The sequence below is a fragment of the Rhinoderma darwinii genome, assembly GCF_050947455.1.
Source record: "Rhinoderma darwinii isolate aRhiDar2 chromosome 5 unlocalized genomic scaffold, aRhiDar2.hap1 SUPER_5_unloc_25, whole genome shotgun sequence".
NCBI classification, from domain to species: Eukaryota; Metazoa; Chordata; class Amphibia; order Anura; family Rhinodermatidae; genus Rhinoderma; species Rhinoderma darwinii.
In genome coordinates, this window is record NW_027461782.1 from 86,763 (window position 1) to 108,056 (window position 21,294).

The window sequence follows — 21,294 nt, forward strand, 5'->3', positions numbered from 1 at the left end:
TGACTGAGCCGCACCGTCTTATATAAAGTTCAGACGGAACTTTGCACGTGTCATAGTGGAGCCCTCAGGATTCCAGAGCCAGCTTTCTGACATCATAATGGGGCCTGCCTCAGAGATAAAAGCCTGGGCCCAGGCAGTGTTGGTCAGTGCTGCTCAGCAGGCAGCACCGGACTGGACTGGATTAAAGCTGATACAAGGTGTGAAGGAACAAGGGGTGGCTGTGGGCATGCACTTGCTGCCGCTGCCAGTGTTTATCTGCATGGCAGGAGGGCATTTGGGCGTTGCCAGGAAGGCGTTTTTATGTAGATTCCTCCTCTTTCAGCACTGCATTGTGGTGCAAGCAAAAGAAGCAAATCCTGTGTAGCTTCCTCTCCGGCCTTTATTCACCTCCCGCTTAGTAGCTGTAAATGTGTGTGAGCCTGCAGGGCCCCATGGAATTGCCTAGGAGTAGGCTGAATCAATCGCTGCAAGGGGTGAACAGCAGTATGGGACAGGCTCGGGCAAGGCAAGGGCCGCTCGGGTTATCGCTTCTCGGCCTTTTGGCTAAGATCAAGTGTAGTATCTGTTCTTATCAGTTTAATATCTGATACGTCCCCTATCTGGGGACCATATATTAAATGGATTTTTAGAACAGGGAGATGGAAATAGAGCTTGCTCTGTCCACTCCACGCATTGACCTGGTATTGCAGTATTTCCAGGACCGGTGCACCCTTCCCTTATGTGTTGACTAAAATCAGATTCCAAAAGTGCTATTTGTGTTTGCTATTGTTTTTGTCTTTCTGATGGGATCTCCCCTTTTAATCCCATTATTTCAACACCTGTTGGACAATGCATTTGTACAGTCATGTGTGATAATGAGCTCATTTATTAAATGCAATTAATTAATACATTGCCACCTCTTGTTGTGTGTGTGTCTTCTGTGTTTCTGTGTTTCCGGCATTTCACATTGGAACAGCTCATTCACCTTCCTTGTCTTCTCTCCGCCCTCCCTCCTAGGTAGGTTAAAGAGCTGCACCTGAGCCAGCCACTGATTGATGCAGCACCACAGTCAAATAGCGGAGTGGAGTAGGGGAACAGCAAACAGCCATTAAAGCCGCCCGCCCGCCCGCCCGCCCGCCCGCCTGCCTGCCTGCCTGCCTGCCTGCCCGCCACAATGGACCTACCTGTGTACACTACATGGATGTGATGGAATGTACTGTCGTCCCTACATTTCAAGAAGAAGTAAGAATTGCAGTTGCAACAAAGCCTTGCTTGCCTACAAAGAGAGCAGCAATTTGGATTTGTTACTATGTTACCTAGAAGAATAACAAACTGTGCAAGGATGGAGGTTGTAGGAGCAAAGAGAAGTTGTCTGTAAAGTTGGTGGATGCTTATTTTCCATTTTGCAGTCCCTTGTCTCCCTCTTGTGGCCTCCTGGAGGCAAATAAATGTGCAAAAAAAAGACAGCCTGGCGGCCGGCTGTTGCAGTGTTGCCCTCTCAGGCAACACTGAGTGACTGACTGAGCCGCACCGTCTTATATAAAGTTCAGACGGAACTTTGCACGTGTCATAGTGGAGCCCTCAGGATTCCAGAGCCAGCTTTCTGACATCATAATGGGGCCTGCCTCAGAGATAAAAGCCTGGGCCCAGGCAGTGTTGGTCAGTGCTGCTCAGCAGGCAGCACCGGACTGGACTGGATTAAAGCTGATACAAGGTGTGAAGGAACAAGGGGTGGCTGTGGGCATGCACTTGCTGCCGCTGCCAGTGTTTATCTGCATGGCAGGAGGGCATTTGGGCGTTGCCAGGAAGGCGTTTTTATGTAGATTCCTCCTCTTTCAGCACTGCATTGTGGTGCAAGCAAAAGAAGCAAATCCTGTGTAGCTTCCTCTCCGGCCTTTATTCACCTCCCGCTTAGTAGCTGTAAATGTGTGTGAGCCTGCAGGGCCCCATGGAATTGCCTAGGAGTAGGCTGAATCAATCGCTGCAAGGGGTGAACAGCAGTATGGGACAGGCTCGGGCAAGGCAAGGGCCGCTCGGGTTATCGCTTCTCGGCCTTTTGGCTAAGATCAAGTGTAGTATCTGTTCTTATCAGTTTAATATCTGATACGTCCCCTATCTGGGGACCATATATTAAATGGATTTTTAGAACAGGGAGATGGAAATAGAGCTTGCTCTGTCCACTCCACGCATTGACCTGGTATTGCAGTATTTCCAGGACCGGTGCACCCTTCCCTTATGTGTTGACTAAAATCAGATTCCAAAAGTGCTATTTGTGTTTGCTATTGTTTTTGTCTTTCTGATGGGATCTCCCCTTTTAATCCCATTATTTCAACACCTGTTGGACAATGCATTTGTACAGTCATGTGTGATAATGAGCTCATTTATTAAATGCAATTAATTAATACATTGCCACCTCTTGTTGTGTGTGTGTCTTCTGTGTTTCTGTGTTTCCGGCATTTCACATTGGAACAGCTCATTCACCTTCCTTGTCTTCTCTCCGCCCTCCCTCCTAGGTAGGTTAAAGAGCTGCACCTGAGCCAGCCACTGATTGATGCAGCACCACAGTCAAATAGCGGAGTGGAGTAGGGGAACAGCAAACAGCCATTAAAGCCGCCCGCCCGCCCGCCCGCCCGCCTGCCTGCCTGCCTGCCTGCCTGCCCGCCACAATGGACCTACCTGTGTACACTACATGGATGTGATGGAATGTACTTCCCTACATTTCAAGAAGAAGTAAGAATTGCAGTTGCAACAAAGCCTTGCTTGCCTACAAAGAGAGCAGCAATTTGGATTTGTTACTATGTTACCTAGAAGAATAACAAACTGTGCAAGGATGGAGGTTGTAGGAGCAAAGAGAAGTTGTCTGTAAAGTTGGTGGATGCTTATTTTCCATTTTGCAGTCCCTTGTCTCCCTCTTGTGGCCTCCTGGAGGCAAATAAATGTGCAAAAAAAAGACAGCCTGGCGGCCGGCTGTTGCAGTGTTGCCCTCTCAGGCAACACTGAGTGACTGACTGAGCCGCACCGTCTTATATAAAGTTCAGACGGAACTTTGCACGTGTCATAGTGGAGCCCTCAGGATTCCAGAGCCAGCTTTCTGACATCATAATGGGGCCTGCCTCAGAGATAAAAGCCTGGGCCCAGGCAGTGTTGGTCAGTGCTGCTCAGCAGGCAGCACCGGACTGGACTGGATTAAAGCTGATACAAGGTGTGAAGGAACAAGGGGTGGCTGTGGGCATGCACTTGCTGCCGCTGCCAGTGTTTATCTGCATGGCAGGAGGGCATTTGGGCGTTGCCAGGAAGGCGTTTTTATGTAGATTCCTCCTCTTTCAGCACTGCATTGTGGTGCAAGCAAAAGAAGCAAATCCTGTGTAGCTTCCTCTCCGGCCTTTATTCACCTCCCGCTTAGTAGCTGTAAATGTGTGTGAGCCTGCAGGGCCCCATGGAATTGCCTAGGAGTAGGCTGAATCAATCGCTGCAAGGGGTGAACAGCAGTATGGGACAGGCTCGGGCAAGGCAAGGGCCGCTCGGGTTATCGCTTCTCGGCCTTTTGGCTAAGATCAAGTGTAGTATCTGTTCTTATCAGTTTAATATCTGATACGTCCCCTATCTGGGGACCATATATTAAATGGATTTTTAGAACAGGGAGATGGAAATAGAGCTTGCTCTGTCCACTCCACGCATTGACCTGGTATTGCAGTATTTCCAGGACCGGTGCACCCTTCCCTTATGTGTTGACTAAAATCAGATTCCAAAAGTGCTATTTGTGTTTGCTATTGTTTTTGTCTTTCTGATGGGATCTCCCCTTTTAATCCCATTATTTCAACACCTGTTGGACAATGCATTTGTACAGTCATGTGTGATAATGAGCTCATTTATTAAATGCAATTAATTAATACATTGCCACCTCTTGTTGTGTGTGTGTCTTCTGTGTTTCTGTGTTTCCGGCATTTCACATTGGAACAGCTCATTCACCTTCCTTGTCTTCTCTCCGCCCTCCCTCCTAGGTAGGTTAAAGAGCTGCACCTGAGCCAGCCACTGATTGATGCAGCACCACAGTCAAATAGCGGAGTGGAGTAGGGGAACAGCAAACAGCCATTAAAGCCGCCCGCCCGCCCGCCCGCCCGCCTGCCTGCCTGCCTGCCTGCCTGCCCGCCACAATGGACCTACCTGTGTACACTACATGGATGTGATGGAATGTACTGTCGTCCCTACATTTCAAGAAGAAGTAAGAATTGCAGTTGCAACAAAGCCTTGCTTGCCTACAAAGAGAGCAGCAATTTGGATTTGTTACTATGTTACCTAGAAGAATAACAAACTGTGCAAGGATGGAGGTTGTAGGAGCAAAGAGAAGTTGTCTGTAAAGTTGGTGGATGCTTATTTTCCATTTTGCAGTCCCTTGTCTCCCTCTTGTGGCCTCCTGGAGGCAAATAAATGTGCAAAAAAAAGACAGCCTGGCGGCCGGCTGTTGCAGTGTTGCCCTCTCAGGCAACACTGAGTGACTGACTGAGCCGCACCGTCTTATATAAAGTTCAGACGGAACTTTGCACGTGTCATAGTGGAGCCCTCAGGATTCCAGAGCCAGCTTTCTGACATCATAATGGGGCCTGCCTCAGAGATAAAAGCCTGGGCCCAGGCAGTGTTGGTCAGTGCTGCTCAGCAGGCAGCACCGGACTGGACTGGATTAAAGCTGATACAAGGTGTGAAGGAACAAGGGGTGGCTGTGGGCATGCACTTGCTGCCGCTGCCAGTGTTTATCTGCATGGCAGGAGGGCATTTGGGCGTTGCCAGGAAGGCGTTTTTATGTAGATTCCTCCTCTTTCAGCACTGCATTGTGGTGCAAGCAAAAGAAGCAAATCCTGTGTAGCTTCCTCTCCGGCCTTTATTCACCTCCCGCTTAGTAGCTGTAAATGTGTGTGAGCCTGCAGGGCCCCATGGAATTGCCTAGGAGTAGGCTGAATCAATCGCTGCAAGGGGTGAACAGCAGTATGGGACAGGCTCGGGCAAGGCAAGGGCCGCTCGGGTTATCGCTTCTCGGCCTTTTGGCTAAGATCAAGTGTAGTATCTGTTCTTATCAGTTTAATATCTGATACGTCCCCTATCTGGGGACCATATATTAAATGGATTTTTAGAACAGGGAGATGGAAATAGAGCTTGCTCTGTCCACTCCACGCATTGACCTGGTATTGCAGTATTTCCAGGACCGGTGCACCCTTCCCTTATGTGTTGACTAAAATCAGATTCCAAAAGTGCTATTTGTGTTTGCTATTGTTTTTGTCTTTCTGATGGGATCTCCCCTTTTAATCCCATTATTTCAACACCTGTTGGACAATGCATTTGTACAGTCATGTGTGATAATGAGCTCATTTATTAAATGCAATTAATTAATACATTGCCACCTCTTGTTGTGTGTGTGTCTTCTGTGTTTCTGTGTTTCCGGCATTTCACATTGGAACAGCTCATTCACCTTCCTTGTCTTCTCTCCGCCCTCCCTCCTAGGTAGGTTAAAGAGCTGCACCTGAGCCAGCCACTGATTGATGCAGCACCACAGTCAAATAGCGGAGTGGAGTAGGGGAACAGCAAACAGCCATTAAAGCCGCCCGCCCGCCCGCCCGCCCGCCTGCCTGCCTGCCTGCCTGCCTGCCCGCCACAATGGACCTACCTGTGTACACTACATGGATGTGATGGAATGTACTGTCGTCCCTACATTTCAAGAAGAAGTAAGAATTGCAGTTGCAACAAAGCCTTGCTTGCCTACAAAGAGAGCAGCAATTTGGATTTGTTACTATGTTACCTAGAAGAATAACAAACTGTGCAAGGATGGAGGTTGTAGGAGCAAAGAGAAGTTGTCTGTAAAGTTGGTGGATGCTTATTTTCCATTTTGCAGTCCCTTGTCTCCCTCTTGTGGCCTCCTGGAGGCAAATAAATGTGCAAAAAAAAGACAGCCTGGCGGCCGGCTGTTGCAGTGTTGCCCTCTCAGGCAACACTGAGTGACTGACTGAGCCGCACCGTCTTATATAAAGTTCAGACGGAACTTTGCACGTGTCATAGTGGAGCCCTCAGGATTCCAGAGCCAGCTTTCTGACATCATAATGGGGCCTGCCTCAGAGATAAAAGCCTGGGCCCAGGCAGTGTTGGTCAGTGCTGCTCAGCAGGCAGCACCGGACTGGACTGGATTAAAGCTGATACAAGGTGTGAAGGAACAAGGGGTGGCTGTGGGCATGCACTTGCTGCCGCTGCCAGTGTTTATCTGCATGGCAGGAGGGCATTTGGGCGTTGCCAGGAAGGCGTTTTTATGTAGATTCCTCCTCTTTCAGCACTGCATTGTGGTGCAAGCAAAAGAAGCAAATCCTGTGTAGCTTCCTCTCCGGCCTTTATTCACCTCCCGCTTAGTAGCTGTAAATGTGTGTGAGCCTGCAGGGCCCCATGGAATTGCCTAGGAGTAGGCTGAATCAATCGCTGCAAGGGGTGAACAGCAGTATGGGACAGGCTCGGGCAAGGCAAGGGCCGCTCGGGTTATCGCTTCTCGGCCTTTTGGCTAAGATCAAGTGTAGTATCTGTTCTTATCAGTTTAATATCTGATACGTCCCCTATCTGGGGACCATATATTAAATGGATTTTTAGAACAGGGAGATGGAAATAGAGCTTGCTCTGTCCACTCCACGCATTGACCTGGTATTGCAGTATTTCCAGGACCGGTGCACCCTTCCCTTATGTGTTGACTAAAATCAGATTCCAAAAGTGCTATTTGTGTTTGCTATTGTTTTTGTCTTTCTGATGGGATCTCCCCTTTTAATCCCATTATTTCAACACCTGTTGGACAATGCATTTGTACAGTCATGTGTGATAATGAGCTCATTTATTAAATGCAATTAATTAATACATTGCCACCTCTTGTTGTGTGTGTGTCTTCTGTGTTTCTGTGTTTCCGGCATTTCACATTGGAACAGCTCATTCACCTTCCTTGTCTTCTCTCCGCCCTCCCTCCTAGGTAGGTTAAAGAGCTGCACCTGAGCCAGCCACTGATTGATGCAGCACCACAGTCAAATAGCGGAGTGGAGTAGGGGAACAGCAAACAGCCATTAAAGCCGCCCGCCCGCCCGCCCGCCCGCCTGCCTGCCTGCCTGCCTGCCTGCCTGCCCGCCACAATGGACCTACCTGTGTACACTACATGGATGTGATGGAATGTACTGTCGTCCCTACATTTCAAGAAGAAGTAAGAATTGCAGTTGCAACAAAGCCTTGCTTGCCTACAAAGAGAGCAGCAATTTGGATTTGTTACTATGTTACCTAGAAGAATAACAAACTGTGCAAGGATGGAGGTTGTAGGAGCAAAGAGAAGTTGTCTGTAAAGTTGGTGGATGCTTATTTTCCATTTTGCAGTCCCTTGTCTCCCTCTTGTGGCCTCCTGGAGGCAAATAAATGTGCAAAAAAAAGACAGCCTGGCGGCCGGCTGTTGCAGTGTTGCCCTCTCAGGCAACACTGAGTGACTGACTGAGCCGCACCGTCTTATATAAAGTTCAGACGGAACTTTGCACGTGTCATAGTGGAGCCCTCAGGATTCCAGAGCCAGCTTTCTGACATCATAATGGGGCCTGCCTCAGAGATAAAAGCCTGGGCCCAGGCAGTGTTGGTCAGTGCTGCTCAGCAGGCAGCACCGGACTGGACTGGATTAAAGCTGATACAAGGTGTGAAGGAACAAGGGGTGGCTGTGGGCATGCACTTGCTGCCGCTGCCAGTGTTTATCTGCATGGCAGGAGGGCATTTGGGCGTTGCCAGGAAGGCGTTTTTATGTAGATTCCTCCTCTTTCAGCACTGCATTGTGGTGCAAGCAAAAGAAGCAAATCCTGTGTAGCTTCCTCTCCGGCCTTTATTCACCTCCCGCTTAGTAGCTGTAAATGTGTGTGAGCCTGCAGGGCCCCATGGAATTGCCTAGGAGTAGGCTGAATCAATCGCTGCAAGGGGTGAACAGCAGTATGGGACAGGCTCGGGCAAGGCAAGGGCCGCTCGGGTTATCGCTTCTCGGCCTTTTGGCTAAGATCAAGTGTAGTATCTGTTCTTATCAGTTTAATATCTGATACGTCCCCTATCTGGGGACCATATATTAAATGGATTTTTAGAACAGGGAGATGGAAATAGAGCTTGCTCTGTCCACTCCACGCATTGACCTGGTATTGCAGTATTTCCAGGACCGGTGCACCCTTCCCTTATGTGTTGACTAAAATCAGATTCCAAAAGTGCTATTTGTGTTTGCTATTGTTTTTGTCTTTCTGATGGGATCTCCCCTTTTAATCCCATTATTTCAACACCTGTTGGACAATGCATTTGTACAGTCATGTGTGATAATGAGCTCATTTATTAAATGCAATTAATTAATACATTGCCACCTCTTGTTGTGTGTGTGTCTTCTGTGTTTCTGTGTTTCCGGCATTTCACATTGGAACAGCTCATTCACCTTCCTTGTCTTCTCTCCGCCCTCCCTCCTAGGTAGGTTAAAGAGCTGCACCTGAGCCAGCCACTGATTGATGCAGCACCACAGTCAAATAGCGGAGTGGAGTAGGGGAACAGCAAACAGCCATTAAAGCCGCCCGCCCGCCCGCCCGCCCGCCTGCCTGCCTGCCTGCCTGCCTGCCCGCCACAATGGACCTACCTGTGTACACTACATGGATGTGATGGAATGTACTGTCGTCCCTACATTTCAAGAAGAAGTAAGAATTGCAGTTGCAACAAAGCCTTGCTTGCCTACAAAGAGAGCAGCAATTTGGATTTGTTACTATGTTACCTAGAAGAATAACAAACTGTGCAAGGATGGAGGTTGTAGGAGCAAAGAGAAGTTGTCTGTAAAGTTGGTGGATGCTTATTTTCCATTTTGCAGTCCCTTGTCTCCCTCTTGTGGCCTCCTGGAGGCAAATAAATGTGCAAAAAAAAGACAGCCTGGCGGCTGGCTGTTGCAGTGTTGCCCTCTCAGGCAACACTGAGTGACTGACTGAGCCGCACCGTCTTATATAAAGTTCAGACGGAACTTTGCACGTGTCATAGTGGAGCCCTCAGGATTCCAGAGCCAGCTTTCTGACATCATAATGGGGCCTGCCTCAGAGATAAAAGCCTGGGCCCAGGCAGTGTTGGTCAGTGCTGCTCAGCAGGCAGCACCGGACTGGACTGGATTAAAGCTGATACAAGGTGTGAAGGAACAAGGGGTGGCTGTGGGCATGCACTTGCTGCCGCTGCCAGTGTTTATCTGCATGGCAGGAGGGCATTTGGGCGTTGCCAGGAAGGCGTTTTTATGTAGATTCCTCCTCTTTCAGCACTGCATTGTGGTGCAAGCAAAAGAAGCAAATCCTGTGTAGCTTCCTCTCCGGCCTTTATTCACCTCCCGCTTAGTAGCTGTAAATGTGTGTGAGCCTGCAGGGCCCCATGGAATTGCCTAGGAGTAGGCTGAATCAATCGCTGCAAGGGGTGAACAGCAGTATGGGACAGGCTCGGGCAAGGCAAGGGCCGCTCGGGTTATCGCTTCTCGGCCTTTTGGCTAAGATCAAGTGTAGTATCTGTTCTTATCAGTTTAATATCTGATACGTCCCCTATCTGGGGACCATATATTAAATGGATTTTTAGAACAGGGAGATGGAAATAGAGCTTGCTCTGTCCACTCCACGCATTGACCTGGTATTGCAGTATTTCCAGGACCGGTGCACCCTTCCCTTATGTGTTGACTAAAATCAGATTCCAAAAGTGCTATTTGTGTTTGCTATTGTTTTTGTCTTTCTGATGGGATCTCCCCTTTTAATCCCATTATTTCAACACCTGTTGGACAATGCATTTGTACAGTCATGTGTGATAATGAGCTCATTTATTAAATGCAATTAATTAATACATTGCCACCTCTTGTTGTGTGTGTGTCTTCTGTGTTTCTGTGTTTCCGGCATTTCACATTGGAACAGCTCATTCACCTTCCTTGTCTTCTCTCCGCCCTCCCTCCTAGGTAGGTTAAAGAGCTGCACCTGAGCCAGCCACTGATTGATGCAGCACCACAGTCAAATAGCGGAGTGGAGTAGGGGAACAGCAAACAGCCATTAAAGCCGCCCGCCCGCCCGCCCGCCCGCCTGCCTGCCTGCCTGCCTGCCTGCCCGCCACAATGGACCTACCTGTGTACACTACATGGATGTGATGGAATGTACTGTCGTCCCTACATTTCAAGAAGAAGTAAGAATTGCAGTTGCAACAAAGCCTTGCTTGCCTACAAAGAGAGCAGCAATTTGGATTTGTTACTATGTTACCTAGAAGAATAACAAACTGTGCAAGGATGGAGGTTGTAGGAGCAAAGAGAAGTTGTCTGTAAAGTTGGTGGATGCTTATTTTCCATTTTGCAGTCCCTTGTCTCCCTCTTGTGGCCTCCTGGAGGCAAATAAATGTGCAAAAAAAAGACAGCCTGGCGGCCGGCTGTTGCAGTGTTGCCCTCTCAGGCAACACTGAGTGACTGACTGAGCCGCACCGTCTTATATAAAGTTCAGACGGAACTTTGCACGTGTCATAGTGGAGCCCTCAGGATTCCAGAGCCAGCTTTCTGACATCATAATGGGGCCTGCCTCAGAGATAAAAGCCTGGGCCCAGGCAGTGTTGGTCAGTGCTGCTCAGCAGGCAGCACCGGACTGGACTGGATTAAAGCTGATACAAGGTGTGAAGGAACAAGGGGTGGCTGTGGGCATGCACTTGCTGCCGCTGCCAGTGTTTATCTGCATGGCAGGAGGGCATTTGGGCGTTGCCAGGAAGGCGTTTTTATGTAGATTCCTCCTCTTTCAGCACTGCATTGTGGTGCAAGCAAAAGAAGCAAATCCTGTGTAGCTTCCTCTCCGGCCTTTATTCACCTCCCGCTTAGTAGCTGTAAATGTGTGTGAGCCTGCAGGGCCCCATGGAATTGCCTAGGAGTAGGCTGAATCAATCGCTGCAAGGGGTGAACAGCAGTATGGGACAGGCTCGGGCAAGGCAAGGGCCGCTCGGGTTATCGCTTCTCGGCCTTTTGGCTAAGATCAAGTGTAGTATCTGTTCTTATCAGTTTAATATCTGATACGTCCCCTATCTGGGGACCATATATTAAATGGATTTTTAGAACAGGGAGATGGAAATAGAGCTTGCTCTGTCCACTCCACGCATTGACCTGGTATTGCAGTATTTCCAGGACCGGTGCACCCTTCCCTTATGTGTTGACTAAAATCAGATTCCAAAAGTGCTATTTGTGTTTGCTATTGTTTTTGTCTTTCTGATGGGATCTCCCCTTTTAATCCCATTATTTCAACACCTGTTGGACAATGCATTTGTACAGTCATGTGTGATAATGAGCTCATTTATTAAATGCAATTAATTAATACATTGCCACCTCTTGTTGTGTGTGTGTCTTCTGTGTTTCTGTGTTTCCGGCATTTCACATTGGAACAGCTCATTCACCTTCCTTGTCTTCTCTCCGCCCTCCCTCCTAGGTAGGTTAAAGAGCTGCACCTGAGCCAGCCACTGATTGATGCAGCACCACAGTCAAATAGCGGAGTGGAGTAGGGGAACAGCAAACAGCCATTAAAGCCGCCCGCCCGCCCGCCCGCCCGCCTGCCTGCCTGCCTGCCTGCCTGCCCGCCACAATGGACCTACCTGTGTACACTACATGGATGTGATGGAATGTACTGTCGTCCCTACATTTCAAGAAGAAGTAAGAATTGCAGTTGCAACAAAGCCTTGCTTGCCTACAAAGAGAGCAGCAATTTGGATTTGTTACTATGTTACCTAGAAGAATAACAAACTGTGCAAGGATGGAGGTTGTAGGAGCAAAGAGAAGTTGTCTGTAAAGTTGGTGGATGCTTATTTTCCATTTTGCAGTCCCTTGTCTCCCTCTTGTGGCCTCCTGGAGGCAAATAAATGTGCAAAAAAAAGACAGCCTGGCGGCCGGCTGTTGCAGTGTTGCCCTCTCAGGCAACACTGAGTGACTGACTGAGCCGCACCGTCTTATATAAAGTTCAGACGGAACTTTGCACGTGTCATAGTGGAGCCCTCAGGATTCCAGAGCCAGCTTTCTGACATCATAATGGGGCCTGCCTCAGAGATAAAAGCCTGGGCCCAGGCAGTGTTGGTCAGTGCTGCTCAGCAGGCAGCACCGGACTGGACTGGATTAAAGCTGATACAAGGTGTGAAGGAACAAGGGGTGGCTGTGGGCATGCACTTGCTGCCGCTGCCAGTGTTTATCTGCATGGCAGGAGGGCATTTGGGCGTTGCCAGGAAGGCGTTTTTATGTAGATTCCTCCTCTTTCAGCACTGCATTGTGGTGCAAGCAAAAGAAGCAAATCCTGTGTAGCTTCCTCTCCGGCCTTTATTCACCTCCCGCTTAGTAGCTGTAAATGTGTGTGAGCCTGCAGGGCCCCATGGAATTGCCTAGGAGTAGGCTGAATCAATCGCTGCAAGGGGTGAACAGCAGTATGGGACAGGCTCGGGCAAGGCAAGGGCCGCTCGGGTTATCGCTTCTCGGCCTTTTGGCTAAGATCAAGTGTAGTATCTGTTCTTATCAGTTTAATATCTGATACGTCCCCTATCTGGGGACCATATATTAAATGGATTTTTAGAACAGGGAGATGGAAATAGAGCTTGCTCTGTCCACTCCACGCATTGACCTGGTATTGCAGTATTTCCAGGACCGGTGCACCCTTCCCTTATGTGTTGACTAAAATCAGATTCCAAAAGTGCTATTTGTGTTTGCTATTGTTTTTGTCTTTCTGATGGGATCTCCCCTTTTAATCCCATTATTTCAACACCTGTTGGACAATGCATTTGTACAGTCATGTGTGATAATGAGCTCATTTATTAAATGCAATTAATTAATACATTGCCACCTCTTGTTGTGTGTGTGTCTTCTGTGTTTCTGTGTTTCCGGCATTTCACATTGGAACAGCTCATTCACCTTCCTTGTCTTCTCTCCGCCCTCCCTCCTAGGTAGGTTAAAGAGCTGCACCTGAGCCAGCCACTGATTGATGCAGCACCACAGTCAAATAGCGGAGTGGAGTAGGGGAACAGCAAACAGCCATTAAAGCCGCCCGCCCGCCCGCCCGCCCGCCTGCCTGCCTGCCTGCCTGCCTGCCCGCCACAATGGACCTACCTGTGTACACTACATGGATGTGATGGAATGTACTGTCGTCCCTACATTTCAAGAAGAAGTAAGAATTGCAGTTGCAACAAAGCCTTGCTTGCCTACAAAGAGAGCAGCAATTTGGATTTGTTACTATGTTACCTAGAAGAATAACAAACTGTGCAAGGATGGAGGTTGTAGGAGCAAAGAGAAGTTGTCTGTAAAGTTGGTGGATGCTTATTTTCCATTTTGCAGTCCCTTGTCTCCCTCTTGTGGCCTCCTGGAGGCAAATAAATGTGCAAAAAAAAGACAGCCTGGCGGCCGGCTGTTGCAGTGTTGCCCTCTCAGGCAACACTGAGTGACTGACTGAGCCGCACCGTCTTATATAAAGTTCAGACGGAACTTTGCACGTGTCATAGTGGAGCCCTCAGGATTCCAGAGCCAGCTTTCTGACATCATAATGGGGCCTGCCTCAGAGATAAAAGCCTGGGCCCAGGCAGTGTTGGTCAGTGCTGCTCAGCAGGCAGCACCGGACTGGACTGGATTAAAGCTGATACAAGGTGTGAAGGAACAAGGGGTGGCTGTGGGCATGCACTTGCTGCCGCTGCCAGTGTTTATCTGCATGGCAGGAGGGCATTTGGGCGTTGCCAGGAAGGCGTTTTTATGTAGATTCCTCCTCTTTCAGCACTGCATTGTGGTGCAAGCAAAAGAAGCAAATCCTGTGTAGCTTCCTCTCCGGCCTTTATTCACCTCCCGCTTAGTAGCTGTAAATGTGTGTGAGCCTGCAGGGCCCCATGGAATTGCCTAGGAGTAGGCTGAATCAATCGCTGCAAGGGGTGAACAGCAGTATGGGACAGGCTCGGGCAAGGCAAGGGCCGCTCGGGTTATCGCTTCTCGGCCTTTTGGCTAAGATCAAGTGTAGTATCTGTTCTTATCAGTTTAATATCTGATACGTCCCCTATCTGGGGACCATATATTAAATGGATTTTTAGAACAGGGAGATGGAAATAGAGCTTGCTCTGTCCACTCCACGCATTGACCTGGTATTGCAGTATTTCCAGGACCGGTGCACCCTTCCCTTATGTGTTGACTAAAATCAGATTCCAAAAGTGCTATTTGTGTTTGCTATTGTTTTTGTCTTTCTGATGGGATCTCCCCTTTTAATCCCATTATTTCAACACCTGTTGGACAATGCATTTGTACAGTCATGTGTGATAATGAGCTCATTTATTAAATGCAATTAATTAATACATTGCCACCTCTTGTTGTGTGTGTGTCTTCTGTGTTTCTGTGTTTCCGGCATTTCACATTGGAACAGCTCATTCACCTTCCTTGTCTTCTCTCCGCCCTCCCTCCTAGGTAGGTTAAAGAGCTGCACCTGAGCCAGCCACTGATTGATGCAGCACCACAGTCAAATAGCGGAGTGGAGTAGGGGAACAGCAAACAGCCATTAAAGCCGCCCGCCCGCCCGCCCGCCCGCCTGCCTGCCTGCCTGCCTGCCTGCCCGCCACAATGGACCTACCTGTGTACACTACATGGATGTGATGGAATGTACTGTCGTCCCTACATTTCAAGAAGAAGTAAGAATTGCAGTTGCAACAAAGCCTTGCTTGCCTACAAAGAGAGCAGCAATTTGGATTTGTTACTATGTTACCTAGAAGAATAACAAACTGTGCAAGGATGGAGGTTGTAGGAGCAAAGAGAAGTTGTCTGTAAAGTTGGTGGATGCTTATTTTCCATTTTGCAGTCCCTTGTCTCCCTCTTGTGGCCTCCTGGAGGCAAATAAATGTGCAAAAAAAAGACAGCCTGGCGGCCGGCTGTTGCAGTGTTGCCCTCTCAGGCAACACTGAGTGACTGACTGAGCCGCACCGTCTTATATAAAGTTCAGACGGAACTTTGCACGTGTCATAGTGGAGCCCTCAGGATTCCAGAGCCAGCTTTCTGACATCATAATGGGGCCTGCCTCAGAGATAAAAGCCTGGGCCCAGGCAGTGTTGGTCAGTGCTGCTCAGCAGGCAGCACCGGACTGGACTGGATTAAAGCTGATACAAGGTGTGAAGGAACAAGGGGTGGCTGTGGGCATGCACTTGCTGCCGCTGCCAGTGTTTATCTGCATGGCAGGAGGGCATTTGGGCGTTGCCAGGAAGGCGTTTTTATGTAGATTCCTCCTCTTTCAGCACTGCATTGTGGTGCAAGCAAAAGAAGCAAATCCTGTGTAGCTTCCTCTCCGGCCTTTATTCACCTCCCGCTTAGTAGCTGTAAATGTGTGTGAGCCTGCAGGGCCCCATGGAATTGCCTAGGAGTAGGCTGAATCAATCGCTGCAAGGGGTGAACAGCAGTATGGGACAGGCTCGGGCAAGGCAAGGGCCGCTCGGGTTATCGCTTCTCGGCCTTTTGGCTAAGATCAAGTGTAGTATCTGTTCTTATCAGTTTAATATCTGATACGTCCCCTATCTGGGGACCATATATTAAATGGATTTTTAGAACAGGGAGATGGAAATAGAGCTTGCTCTGTCCACTCCACGCATTGACCTGGTATTGCAGTATTTCCAGGACCGGTGCACCCTTCCCTTATGTGTTGACTAAAATCAGATTCCAAAAGTGCTATTTGTGTTTGCTATTGTTTTTGTCTTTCTGATGGGATCTCCCCTTTTAATCCCATTATTTCAACACCTGTTGGACAATGCATTTGTACAGTCATGTGTGATAATGAGCTCATTTATTAAATGCAATTAATTAATACATTGCCACCTCTTGTTGTGTGTGTGTCTTCTGTGTTTCTGTGTTTCCGGCATTTCACATTGGAACAGCTCATTCACCTTCCTTGTCTTCTCTCCGCCCTCCCTCCTAGGTAGGTTAAAGAGCTGCACCTGAGCCAGCCACTGATTGATGCAGCACCACAGTCAAATAGCGGAGTGGAGTAGGGGAACAGCAAACAGCCATTAAAGCCGCCCGCCCGCCCGCCCGCCCGCCTGCCTGCCTGCCTGCCTGCCTGCCCGCCACAATGGACCTACCTGTGTACACTACATGGATGTGATGGAATGTACTGTCGTCCCTACATTTCAAGAAGAAGTAAGAATTGCAGTTGCAACAAAGCCTTGCTTGCCTACAAAGAGAGCAGCAATTTGGATTTGTTACTATGTTACCTAGAAGAATAACAAACTGTGCAAGGATGGAGGTTGTAGGAGCAAAGAGAAGTTGTCTGTAAAGTTGGTGGATGCTTATTTTCCATTTTGCAGTCCCTTGTCTCCCTCTTGTGGCCTCCTGGAGGCAAATAAATGTGCAAAAAAAAGACAGCCTGGCGGCCGGCTGTTGCAGTGTTGCCCTCTCAGGCAACACTGAGTGACTGACTGAGCCGCACCGTCTTATATAAAGTTCAGACGGAACTTTGCACGTGTCATAGTGGAGCCCTCAGGATTCCAGAGCCAGCTTTCTGACATCATAATGGGGCCTGCCTCAGAGATAAAAGCCTGGGCCCAGGCAGTGTTGGTCAGTGCTGCTCAGCAGGCAGCACCGGACTGGACTGGATTAAAGCTGATACAAGGTGTGAAGGAACAAGGGGTGGCTGTGGGCATGCACTTGCTGCCGCTGCCAGTGTTTATCTGCATGGCAGGAGGGCATTTGGGCGTTGCCAGGAAGGCGTTTTTATGTAGATTCCTCCTCTTTCAGCACTGCATTGTGGTGCAAGCAAAAGAAGCAAATCCTGTGTAGCTTCCTCTCCGGCCTTTATTCACCTCCCGCTTAGTAGCTGTAAATGTGTGTGAGCCTGCAGGGCCCCATGGAATTGCCTAGGAGTAGGCTGAATCAATCGCTGCAAGGGGTGAACAGCAGTATGGGACAGGCTCGGGCAAGGCAAGGGCCGCTCGGGTTATCGCTTCTCGGCCTTTTGGCTAAGATCAAGTGTAGTATCTGTTCTTATCAGTTTAATATCTGATACGTCCCCTATCTGGGGACCATATATTAAATGGATTTTTAGAACAGGGAGATGGAAATAGAGCTTGCTCTGTCCACTCCACGCATTGACCTGGTATTGCAGTATTTCCAGGACCGGTGCACCCTTCCCTTATGTGTTGACTAAAATCAGATTCCAAAAGTGCTATTTGTGTTTGCTATTGTTTTTGTCTTTCTGATGGGATCTCCCCTTTTAATCCCATTATTTCAACACCTGTTGGACAATGCATTTGTACAGTCATGTGTGATAATGAGCTCATTTATTAAATGCAATTAATTAATACATTGCCACCTCTTGTTGTGTGTGTGTCTTCTGTGTTTCTGTGTTTCCGGCATTTCACATTGGAACAGCTCATTCACCTTCCTTGTCTTCTCTCCGCCCTCCCTCCTAGGTAGGTTAAAGAGCTGCACCTGAGCCAGCCACTGATTGATGCAGCACCACAGTCAAATAGCGGAGTGGAGTAGGGGAACAGCAAACAGCCATTAAAGCCGCCCGCCCGCCCGCCCGCCCGCCTGCCTGCCTGCCTGCCTGCCTGCCCGCCACAATGGACCTACCTGTGTACACTACATGGATGTGATGGAATGTACTGTCGTCCCTACATTTCAAGAAGAAGTAAGAATTGCAGTTGCAACAAAGCCTTGCTTGCCTACAAAGAGAGCAGCAATTTGGATTTGTTACTATGTTACCTAGAAGAATAACAAACTGTGCAAGGATGGAGGTTGTAGGAGCAAAGAGAAGTTGTCTGTAAAGTTGGTGGATGCTTATTTTCCATTTTGCAGTCCCTTGTCTCCCTCTTGTGGCCTCCTGGAGGCAAATAAATGTGCAAAAAAAAGACAGCCTGGCGGCCGGCTGTTGCAGTGTTGCCCTCTCAGGCAACACTGAGTGACTGACTGAGCCGCACCGTCTTATATAAAGTTCAGACGGAACTTTGCACGTGTCATAGTGGAGCCCTCAGGATTCCAGAGCCAGCTTTCTGACATCATAATGGGGCCTGCCTCAGAGATAAAAGCCTGGGCCCAGGCAGTGTTGGTCAGTGCTGCTCAGCAGGCAGCACCGGACTGGACTGGATTAAAGCTGATACAAGGTGTGAAGGAACAAGGGGTGGCTGTGGGCATGCACTTGCTGCCGCTGCCAGTGTTTATCTGCATGGCAGGAGGGCATTTGGGCGTTGCCAGGAAGGCGTTTTTATGTAGATTCCTCCTCTTTCAGCACTGCATTGTGGTGCAAGCAAAAGAAGCAAATCCTGTGTAGCTTCCTCTCCGGCCTTTATTCACCTCCCGCTTAGTAGCTGTAAATGTGTGTGAGCCTGCAGGGCCCCATGGAATTGCCTAGGAGTAGGCTGAATCAATCGCTGCAAGGGGTGAACAGCAGTATGGGACAGGCTCGGGCAAGGCAAGGGCCGCTCGGGTTATCGCTTCTCGGCCTTTTGGCTAAGATCAAGTGTAGTATCTGTTCTTATCAGTTTAATATCTGATACGTCCCCTATCTGGGGACCATATATTAAATGGATTTTTAGAACAGGGAGATGGAAATAGAGCTTGCTCTGTCCACTCCACGCATTGACCTGGTATTGCAGTATTTCCAGGACCGGTGCACCCTTCCCTTATGTGTTGACTAAAATCAGATTCCAAAAGTGCTATTTGTGTTTGCTATTGTTTTTGTCTTTCTGATGGGATCTCCCCTTTTAATCCCATTATTTCAACACCTGTACAATGCATTTGTACAGTCATGTGTGATAATGAGCTCATTTATTAAATGCAATTAATTAATACATTGCCACCTCTTGTTGTGTGTGTGTCTTCTGTGTTTCTGTGTTTCCGGCATTTCACATTGGAACAGCTCATTCACCTTCCTTGTCTTCTCTCCGCCCTCCCTCCTAGGTAGGTTAAAGAGCTGCACCTGAGCCAGCCACTGATTGATGCAGCACCACAGTCAAATAGCGGAGTGGAGTAGGGGAACAGCAAACAGCCATTAAAGCCGCCCGCCCGCCCGCCCGCCCGCCCGCCCGCCTGCCTGCCTGCCTGCCTGCCTGCCCGCCACAATGGACCTACCTGTGTACACTACATGGATGTGATGGAATGTACTGTCGTCCCTACATTTCAAGAAGAAGTAAGAATTGCAGTTGCAACAAAGCCTTGCTTGCCTACAAAGAGAGCAGCAATTTGGATTTGTTACTATGTTACCTAGAAGAATAACAAACTGTGCAAGGATGGAGGTTGTAGGAGCAAAGAGAAGTTGTCTGTAAAGTTGGTGGATGCTTATTTTCCATTTTGCAGTCCCTTGTCTCCCTCTTGTGGCCTCCTGGAGGCAAATAAATGTGCAAAAAAAAGACAGCCTGGCGGCCGGCTGTTGCAGTGTTGCCCTCTCAGGCAACACTGAGTGACTGACTGAGCCGCACCGTCTTATATAAAGTTCAGACGGAACTTTGCACGTGTCATAGTGGAGCCCTCAGGATTCCAGAGCCAGCTTTCTGACATCATAATGGGGCCTGCCTCAGAGATAAAAGCCTGGGCCCAGGCAGTGTTGGTCAGTGCTGCTCAGCAGGCAGCACCGGACTGGACTGGATTAAAGCTGATACAAGGTGTGAAGGAACAAGGGGTGGCTGTGGGCATGCACTTGCTGCCGCTGCCAGTGTTTATCTGCATGGCAGGAGGGCATTTGGGCGTTGCCAGGAAGGCGTTTTTATGTAGATTCCTCCTCTTTCAGCACTGCATTGTGGTGCAAGCAAAAGAAGCAAATCCTGTGTAGCTTCCTCTCCGGCCTTTATTCACCTCCCGCTTAGTAGCTGTAAATGTGTGTGAGCCTGCAGGGCCCCATGGAATTGCCTAGGAGTAGGCTGAATCAATCGCTGCAAGGGGTGAACAGCAGTATGGGACAGGCTCGGGCAAGGCAAGGGCCGCTCGGGTTATCGCTTCTCGGCCTTTTGGCTAAGATCAAGTGTAGTATCTGTTCTTATCAGTTTAATATCTGATACGTCCCCTATCTGGGGACCATATATTAAATGGATTTTTAGAACAGGGAGATGGAAATAGAGCTTGCTCTGTCCACTCCACGCATTGACCTGGTATTGCAGTATTTCCAGGACCGGTGCACCCTTCCCTTATGTGTTGACTAAAATCAGATTCCAAAAGTGCTATTTGTGTTTGCTATTGTTTTTGTCTTTCTGATGGGATCTCCCCTTTTAATCCCATTATTTCAACACCTGTTGGACAATGCATTTGTACAGTCATGTGTGATAATGAGCTCATTTATTAAATGCAATTAATTAATACATTGCCACCTCTTGTTGTGTGTGTGTCTTCTGTGTTTCTGTGTTTCCGGCATTTCACATTGGAACAGCTCATTCACCTTCCTTGTCTTCTCTCCGCCCTCCCTCCTAGGTAGGTTAAAGAGCTGCACCTGAGCCAGCCACTGATTGATGCAGCACCACAGTCAAATAGCGGAGTGGAGTAGGGGAACAGCAAACAGCCATTAAAGCCGCCCGCCCGCCCGCCCGCCCGCCTGCCTGCCTGCCTGCCTGCCTGCCCGCCACAATGGACCTACCTGTGTACACTACATGGATGTGATGGAATGTACTGTCGTCCCTACATTTCAAGAAGAAGTAAGAATTGCAGTTGCAACAAAGCCTTGCTTGCCTACAAAGAGAGCAGCAATTTGGATTTGTTACTATGTTACCTAGAAGAATAACAAACTGTGCAAGGATGGAGGTTGTAGGAGCAAAGAGAAGTTGTCTGTAAAGTTGGTGGATGCTTATTTTCCATTTTGCAGTCCCTTGTCTCCCTCTTGTGGCCTCCTGGAGGCAAATAAATGTGCAAAAAAAAGACAGCCTGGCGGCCGGCTGTTGCAGTGTTGCCCTCTCAGGCAACACTGAGTGACTGACTGAGCCGCACCGTCTTATATAAAGTTCAGACGGAACTTTGCACGTGTCATAGTGGAGCCCTCAGGATTCCAGAGCCAGCTTTCTGACATCATAATGGGGCCTGCCTCAGAGATAAAAGCCTGGGCCCAGGCAGTGTTGGTCAGTGCTGCTCAGCAGGCAGCACCGGACTGGACTGGATTAAAGCTGATACAAGGTGTGAAGGAACAAGGGGTGGCTGTGGGCATGCACTTGCTGCCGCTGCCAGTGTTTATCTGCATGGCAGGAGGGCATTTGGGCGTTGCCAGGAAGGCGTTTTTATGTAGATTCCTCCTCTTTCAGCACTGCATTGTGGTGCAAGCAAAAGAAGCAAATCCTGTGTAGCTTCCTCTCCGGCCTTTATTCACCTCCCGCTTA

General features: G+C 48.8%; 14 non-coding genes across 14 annotated transcripts; all 14 read left to right on the top strand.

Annotated features, from left to right (window-relative positions):
* The first annotated feature begins 523 nt into the window (after positions 1–523).
* Positions 524–714, top strand: LOC142688420 (U2 spliceosomal RNA). The gene has a single exon (XR_012857506.1). It is a non-coding gene; the product is annotated as a U2 spliceosomal RNA (small nuclear RNA).
* Positions 715–2,019: 1,305 nt separating this feature from the next.
* On the top strand, positions 2,020–2,210 carry LOC142688421 (U2 spliceosomal RNA). Its single transcript, XR_012857507.1, has one exon. It is a non-coding gene; the product is annotated as a U2 spliceosomal RNA (small nuclear RNA).
* Positions 2,211–3,507: 1,297 nt separating this feature from the next.
* On the top strand, positions 3,508–3,698 carry LOC142688422 (U2 spliceosomal RNA). The gene has a single exon (XR_012857508.1). It is a non-coding gene; the product is annotated as a U2 spliceosomal RNA (small nuclear RNA).
* Positions 3,699–4,999: 1,301 nt separating this feature from the next.
* LOC142688423 (U2 spliceosomal RNA) lies at positions 5,000–5,190 on the top strand. Its single transcript, XR_012857509.1, has one exon. It is a non-coding gene; the product is annotated as a U2 spliceosomal RNA (small nuclear RNA).
* Positions 5,191–6,491: 1,301 nt separating this feature from the next.
* On the top strand, positions 6,492–6,682 carry LOC142688424 (U2 spliceosomal RNA). The gene has a single exon (XR_012857510.1). It is a non-coding gene; the product is annotated as a U2 spliceosomal RNA (small nuclear RNA).
* Positions 6,683–7,987: 1,305 nt separating this feature from the next.
* Positions 7,988–8,178, top strand: LOC142688425 (U2 spliceosomal RNA). Its single transcript, XR_012857511.1, has one exon. It is a non-coding gene; the product is annotated as a U2 spliceosomal RNA (small nuclear RNA).
* Positions 8,179–9,479: 1,301 nt separating this feature from the next.
* Positions 9,480–9,670, top strand: LOC142688428 (U2 spliceosomal RNA). The gene has a single exon (XR_012857513.1). It is a non-coding gene; the product is annotated as a U2 spliceosomal RNA (small nuclear RNA).
* A 1,301-nt stretch (positions 9,671–10,971) lies between these two features.
* Positions 10,972–11,162, top strand: LOC142688429 (U2 spliceosomal RNA). The gene has a single exon (XR_012857514.1). It is a non-coding gene; the product is annotated as a U2 spliceosomal RNA (small nuclear RNA).
* Positions 11,163–12,463: 1,301 nt separating this feature from the next.
* LOC142688430 (U2 spliceosomal RNA) lies at positions 12,464–12,654 on the top strand. The gene has a single exon (XR_012857515.1). It is a non-coding gene; the product is annotated as a U2 spliceosomal RNA (small nuclear RNA).
* Positions 12,655–13,955: 1,301 nt separating this feature from the next.
* LOC142688431 (U2 spliceosomal RNA) lies at positions 13,956–14,146 on the top strand. The gene has a single exon (XR_012857516.1). It is a non-coding gene; the product is annotated as a U2 spliceosomal RNA (small nuclear RNA).
* A 1,301-nt stretch (positions 14,147–15,447) lies between these two features.
* Positions 15,448–15,638, top strand: LOC142688432 (U2 spliceosomal RNA). Its single transcript, XR_012857517.1, has one exon. It is a non-coding gene; the product is annotated as a U2 spliceosomal RNA (small nuclear RNA).
* Positions 15,639–16,939: 1,301 nt separating this feature from the next.
* On the top strand, positions 16,940–17,130 carry LOC142688058 (U2 spliceosomal RNA). The gene has a single exon (XR_012857221.1). It is a non-coding gene; the product is annotated as a U2 spliceosomal RNA (small nuclear RNA).
* Positions 17,131–18,431: 1,301 nt separating this feature from the next.
* Positions 18,432–18,622, top strand: LOC142688059 (U2 spliceosomal RNA). Its single transcript, XR_012857222.1, has one exon. It is a non-coding gene; the product is annotated as a U2 spliceosomal RNA (small nuclear RNA).
* Positions 18,623–19,928: 1,306 nt separating this feature from the next.
* On the top strand, positions 19,929–20,119 carry LOC142688060 (U2 spliceosomal RNA). The gene has a single exon (XR_012857223.1). It is a non-coding gene; the product is annotated as a U2 spliceosomal RNA (small nuclear RNA).
* The last annotated feature ends 1,175 nt before the right edge of the window (positions 20,120–21,294 follow it).